This window comes from Bidens hawaiensis, unplaced genomic scaffold, assembly GCF_021521415.1.
Source record: "Bidens hawaiensis isolate Kalapana, Puna unplaced genomic scaffold, B.hawaiensis_p1.1 tig00049701_1, whole genome shotgun sequence".
NCBI lineage: Eukaryota > Viridiplantae > Streptophyta > Magnoliopsida > Asterales > Asteraceae > Bidens > Bidens hawaiensis.
Window position 1 is genome coordinate 97,103 of NW_027506119.1, and position 7,285 is coordinate 104,387.

At 32.3% G+C, this 7,285-nt stretch overlaps 1 long non-coding RNA gene and 1 pseudogene across 1 annotated transcript; one reads left to right on the plus strand and one right to left on the minus strand.

The window, feature by feature from the left end:
- Window positions 1-359: 359 nt before the first annotated feature.
- On the minus strand, window positions 360-1,729 carry LOC143616770 (uncharacterized). Its single transcript, XR_013150718.1, has 3 exons — window positions 1,267-1,729; window positions 629-1,096; window positions 360-498 (listed from the first exon to the last, which is right to left on the minus strand). It is a non-coding gene; the product is annotated as an uncharacterized LOC143616770 (long non-coding RNA).
- A 2,409-nt stretch (window positions 1,730-4,138) lies between these two features.
- Window positions 4,139-5,204, plus strand: LOC143616771 (auxin-responsive protein IAA32-like; annotated as a pseudogene).
- The last annotated feature ends 2,081 nt before the right edge of the window (window positions 5,205-7,285 follow it).

Consider the following 7,285-nt stretch of genomic DNA (forward strand, 5'->3'; position numbering starts at 1 on the left):
AATGTACAGCGGTTCATCTTCAATTTGCAATCACAATCGGCCTTCAATTAAATCTGTTATTGATATCCAATTAATTTCTTAGGTTACAAATCATCAATTTCTTAACAGTCACAGTTTGTTATTGATATCCAATTAATTTTTTCAATTATTTGCTAACACACAATAATCGTTCAGTAATTAGAATATTAAGAATTAATATCAAAAGTAACTAGTTTTATACCCGTCCGGTGGACGGGTGCTTTAATGTCATAATAATAAGATAATTAGTTTTTCTTTGCATTTTAAAGAAACAAATATTTGTCTATCAAAAGATCCACAATGTGTGAATACATGATTTTATTATAAAATAAGTATACAAAAAGTCAAAAACTACCACATTTATTTGAGGCATCTGGTGATCTTAGGGAAAACAACAAACGTAAAAAAGAAATTAATTTCCTCTATTGGAGCCATAATCTAGTGTACACCCAACATCAGCAAGCACCACTGCAACTACTCCTACTCCATAATAAAAGTGAAGTAAAATTAGTCTGTTAGCTATGAAAAGAAATATAGATACAACACAACTGCAGATGACAATCAGAATCACCATAAACTAATTATCAAATTAAACATATCAGAAGTATACCTCAACTTATCAGAAGGACTAAAGAGCACTTCAAGAAGAAGGATAAGTGCTTGTGATGAAGGTTGTTTGTTCATCCTGCAACAAAAGATCTTAAATAATTAAAGAGTAAATTGCCCATGCTCCTTTCTAACAACATTATTCCTGTTCCCGGTCAATATTGCTTTATGAATTATGAGTCCAACTGCAACATTCAAACCTCTATAAAAAATCGAACCCATAAAAAGAGAATTTTGACACAAAAAATGTCAACCAAAAACAAAGTTGAATTTTTTGTAATTCTCATAATACCCTTCGTTCTTATTTACACCAACCCAACCTTTTGTCCAAAAACATCTTTCTTAATATGAGTTTGAATCTTCTCATAGACTGATTCGACCCAATGAATCTCCTCATTCTCATTATCCTCTAAATCTCTAATGACACTTCACCTTAGGGGAATCTTTAGGCTGCTTTTTGGTCGCACGTGATCTGCAAAGTTTTGGGCAGAAGTTAACAATTATATGTCTGTGTGTGTTTCATAAAAGTATGCATCACAAACAGTATCTCTTAAGTAATTGATAGTTATTGATGATTACAGTCAAACTTAAAATCAGATTATAAGAAAATGATAATAAGAATTTAGAGTAACTCATAACTACCTCCTCATGATTGATGATCAACTGTCTCAGCATAAAGTCCATAAATATATTATCAGCCAAACACCGTACCATGCCAACGACCATAATTGAAACAGCCCAATAGCATTAAACCATGATTTGAATCAGCTCAACACCACATCAACACATTCATTCCATTTCAAATTAGTCATACCATATATTTTATACAACCATAGTAATGCGCATAGAAATTTTACATAAACAAATCACACAAATATACCAAAGCCATTGAGTTAATTGAAAAATATAAATCAATAAAAATGGCCAATGCCATCAATCTGTTTGCCAAGCATGTAGATCAAGATATAGAATCACTTAGAAAGCCTTCATTTTTTTTGTTTCTGTAATCTGCGTAAACAATACAAAAGTGAACTATTTAAAAGCTAAAAAGATAATCATATAACCATGGAAAACCAATTATCTGAATGATTTCATTCATTAAGAGTATGACTTTGAAAAACAAATGAAAAATTAGAGTTTACCTTGAACTAATTGCAACTATGGTTACATTATGATGAGCAGGCCCGTCTTATAACCAAAATGGGTCAGGTGTCAGGTGGTAAGTTGTTAATTTCAGCACGTACTCGAATTTTATCGACTTGAATAAGAGCATCTCCACCATTATATCAACAGTGATACCTTGCATACGTATATTATACAATTATTTAACCAACTATCATAACACAGAACACACAGAAAAGAAAAATAACCACAACTACACAAGCATACCTTTAACCCAACCAAGTTTATATACTATGGATGAATATGTTCTGGATAAATTTTGGGACAGTTCTGCCCAAAACGTAGCACCTGCAGCATAGAAGATGTAGGATATTAAAAATCATGAGAAATATGTTAGTAATATTCAATCAAACTTGTACAGGCGATTATGCGTACCTCTCCGACGCCCTCTAACATCAAATTGCCAGATTTGGTTTCAAGCAAAGAGGACACGACATTTGATAGCTACACATACATATGATAATCTGAATGTTGACATGCATTTGAAGGTTGATTTGCTCATTTTCAGAGAGTCGTGAACTGTGAACAACCAACATGCCTTTAGAAACTCGATTAGGGTTTATATGTTGAGGGGGGCGATGATTTAGGGAGCGGTAACCGGCGTAGCGCAGAATAAGGGAATCGGAGAGAGGGTGTGGAACCTCCCTCAACTCCTCCTTCTAGAAGCTTTTTTAGCAGTTTGATCGGCTAAGATCTTAATTTAAAGAGTTTAAACGGCTGAGATGATCTTAAAATACAGTTAATGAAACGGGGAACAATATATTATATAATTTTAGTTGTTTCCACATGTGATTTTATGAATAATTTTGTTCCGTACATTAGAATAATTAATGAATTAGATAATATCAAAGTAATTTCAACTGTTTGAGGGCATGTGATTAATTCATGAAGAATGGATTCCTCCGTACCAAACTCGTATAAGTAGAGATGATGAATTAGGCAATATTCGGATAGAAGAAAAAACCTTGCATGCAATTCTGTTCTACATAAAAACAGGAATATAAATTAGTATTTAATTGATTTTTAATCAAAACTACGCCGTTTTGATGGTTTCGCATCTAAGGTTGGGTGCTTAACAGTCCCATATTCACTTTTCCCATATATATATATATATATATATATATATATTATACTAGTTTTATCCCTCGTATTACGGGGTTGTTTTATATTATTTGTTTCTAATATTTATTTATTTTTTGAATTTTTATTTTTTTATTGTATGAAAGTTAATAATATACATATGGTTTGATGATAATTTGTTTCACAAATAAATGAGATGTTATAACCCGGTTTAAAAGCTATATGAGTTTGATGAGATCCAAGACCCGTTTATTTTTTTATTATAAAATTGGTTTTTAATTTTAAATAATATATATATTATTTATATAAATCAGATATTAATTTTTGGTATATCCCTACCTTATAGGATTTTAATATAAAATATTTGGTGATATTAGTTTTTAATTTAATGAGATGTTATAACACGTTTAAAAAATATCTGGGTTTGATGAGACCTATACCCGTGAATTCAGGTCAAAGACATGAGAAACTTCAATTTAAAAATTAAGCAAATCTGGTGACTCCAAGAAACGGGTGGAGCGACCACATCGCAACACGTAGGATTTTTATGGTTTCGTTTATATATATACTAGATTTTATCCCCCGTATTACGGGGGTTGTTTTATATTATTTGTTTATAATCTTTATTTATTTTTTGAATTTTTATTTTTTTTTATTGTATGAAAGTTAATAATATACTTATGGTTTGATTATAAAAGAGTTTCACAAATAAATAAGCTGTTATAACCCGATTTAAAAGCTATATGAGTTTGATGAGACCAAATTCTCGTTTATTTTATTTTTATTACTATAAAACTGGTTTTTTAATTATAAATAATATAAATATTTTTTATGTTTCTTAATTATAAATTATATCTTTTAAAAAAAATAAATATTAATTTTAAGCATATCCTTATTTTATAAGATTTTCGTATCAAATATTTGGTGAGATTAGTTTTTTAATTTAATGAGATGTTATAACCCGTTTAAGGACTGTCTGGGTTTGGTAAGACTCATACCCGTGAATTCGGGTCAAATGCATGAGAAACCTCCATTTAAAAATCAAACAAATCTGGTGACTCCAAAAAAAGGGGGAGCGACCATATCGCGACACGTAGGATTTTTATGTTTTCGTTTATATATATATATATGCATATCTATTTTGTATACATTTTGTGTGTGTACATATATATGTATATATATGCAACCTGCTCATAGCCTTATAGCATCTAAACATAGATAAATTATCATAACATAACTAGCTTGTTTTTCAATGGCTTCAGATTCAACATCCACATACCTTCTCAACCATGCTGATCTTCATTCACTCTACTATCAAACCAACATTGAAACCGGTGGTATCATCGACTTGGGCCTTAGTCTTCGAGTTCTGCAGCCAGACTTATGGCCAATCCGAACATCCCCACGGTACGTATTTCTATTTCCTTTATTTGTCTCTTTGTAGTTGTTGCAATGTCTTCCAATAAAACATCACTTGTTAAGTCTCAGATGACTACCAAGATTTGGTAGGATGGAACCAACTACACCCTTACCAAAGTCAAGACACGGTTGACAATGTTGTTGATGAAAGAAACATGTTCCAAAGGACCAAATAACAAAGCGATTTCGTGAAGGTTAACATGGATGGCGTACTCATTGGTCGAAAAATATGTGTTCTTGATCATTCAAGTTACTTGAGTCTTGCTACTCAACTAGAAGACATGTTTGGTTAGTATGCTTGGTACTAGTTCTTGAAATGTGACATGTTTAATTTTTTTTATTTCTTTTTTCTTGTGATACAAATTTGTGGGTTTATCAGGAAAACAATCTTCATACAGTTTAAGTCTGTTTGAAAGTGGTTCGGAATATTCGTTGTGGTATAAAGATAGAGAAGAACAGTGGAGAATCGCGGGTGATGTTGCATGGAAGTAAGTCTACTTTTTTAAGAAAAAGAATACCACTAATTAGTACTACATAGTTTTCTTCCTTACATGTCACACCACTATAAATTGAGTATTTATGACTGTCGTTTTAGTCACAAATACCAACCTTTATAGTAGTTTTAGTACTCATAAATAACATCCGTTTGATGTTTTGGTTATGATATTGTTAACCGAAGAAGATTTATAAATAATGCAGGGAGTTTGTGGATAGTGTAACGCGTATGCGGATCATGTTCAAGGATGACACACTCTTTAGGCCTATAAACACATATGTCTAGTCGATCCTGTCAATGATTAGAACCATGAAGTTTGCATAAGAGGGCGTCGACGGAAAGTTGGAAGCCATAGGCAAATTTGGATCACGGTGGTTTACTAATAGTATAGATATTCGAAAAGGCTTTTCGTCTTTCAGTTTTCTGCGATGAATTGTCTCGTGTATTAACTAAACTCGAGTTCTCTTATTGTTCATATTAGTTTATGGTTTCTTTTGGTACATGGGCAGCCTAAGTAAATTTTGAATTAGTAAACCATAATTAAGAGGGTGTTTGGGATTCCTTATTTTCGTCTACTTATAACTTATAAACTTTTTGAAAAGTTAATAAGGTGTATAAGGTGTTTGGCAAACCATAAGGCCTTATAGATTTTAACTTACGGTGAAGGCAAAATAGAGGGGTTTTGAAAAGTTAGGAATATGTAACTTATTAACTTAATGAGATGATTTACCTATTACACCCTTCTCACCCTTAAACTAAATTACACTCCTTTTAAAAAAGAGTGTCCATTTTGGTCATTTTGGTTTTCCCCAACACATAAGCTAATCCAAACATTCTTTTAAAAACTTCTTTTCAAAATTTCATAAGTTTATAAGTCCTTTTAATCAAAAGTCTTTTTTCATTTAAATAAGCAATCCCAAACACACCCAAAAACTTCTAAATTCAAAATATATCTATCCTAGATAGAATTATAGAAAGTTGAGTTTGTGAATCACTTTTGGATAACGTAAAATGAGTAAATGAAAAAAAAAATCAAAAATTTGACCCATTTTATATATTTAATAAATAAATAAAAATAATAATTTGTTTTTTACTCATGTAAGTTGTAATAATTATAATATAACTCAAGATCATCTAACCGTTTAATTGGTAAACGAACATAACGAGAACGAGCAAATAAATATACCTTTAAGAGTAAAGAGTAAATTAGTTTTGATTATAAAAGCACATGTGTCTAAGATCTCAAATTAAGAAGAAGAAGAAGAAGAAGAAGAAGAAGAAGAAGAAGAAGAAGAAGAAGAAGAAGAAGAAGAAGAAGAAGAAGAAGAAGAAGAATTGGTTTTAAATACTCCCAACTATGTCTTATTGGCAAATAACAGTCCCAACTTAACATTTGGCTGGTGATGGTCCCAACTAATGATGTATTTGTTTTTAATGGTCCACGACTAACGGATGATTAACTCCGTTAGTCTGGTGCTTACGTGACATGCTTTGCTGTCAAAACCTTGATTACGTGGCATCTTACGTGACAACCAGGAATAATAATAATAATAATAATAGTTTTTATAAAAACAGATCTCCACTCATCTTCTTGATCCCCAATTAGGTGTAGCACCAGGTTTCCACCATTAAAACCAAACTCAGAACACACACACACACAACCACACCCAGATCTGCAAGCTTCTTCTTCAGTTACATGATATGAGTAATCAATCGCATCTGGGTCTTCACTTACGGATCTGTTTCTTTCTTCTCTTATCAACACCAGATCCGGGCCAGGAGGAACTAAAGAACGAAGCGCCACCACCATAGCGGCGAAGACAAATTGAGGTTCAGAGCTACCACTGCAATTTCGATCAGATGAAAGCACCACCACCGTGGCGTTGAGTTCAACGGTCGGCAACATCAGTGGCATTCAATCGGAAGAATTTAAAGTGAACATGGTATTTAGGGTTTTGGTAAATGGATATAAATATGATAGTGTAAACTTTTTTTTCATGTTAAATCTGCCGGAATTAGGATTTTGTAAACAACAGATTATGACTCGTCGGAATTAGGAGGGTTGCAGCGAAGGTGTCGCCGGAGAAAATGGTGGGGGGATGGAGAAGACGGTGAACGGCCGGATGATGTGGATATGTAACCTATTTATATATGTTATATTATTATTATTATTATTATTATTCTTATTATTATTATTATTATTATTCTTATTATTATTATTCTTATTATTATTCCTGGTTGCCACGTAAGATGCCACATAATCAAGGTTTTGACAACAAAGCATGCCACGTAAGCATCAAACTAACGGAGTTAATCATCCGTTAGTCGTGGACCACTAGAAACAAATACACCATTAGCTGATAGGAAGTGAGTTATAGACAAGTAGAAGTATAGTGTGATAGAAGTGGATAGGGGTCTAGTAATAGAGTTAGGGGCATAACGTGAGCACGTGGTAGAGTGAGTCTATGCGTGCCTTCGTTATTA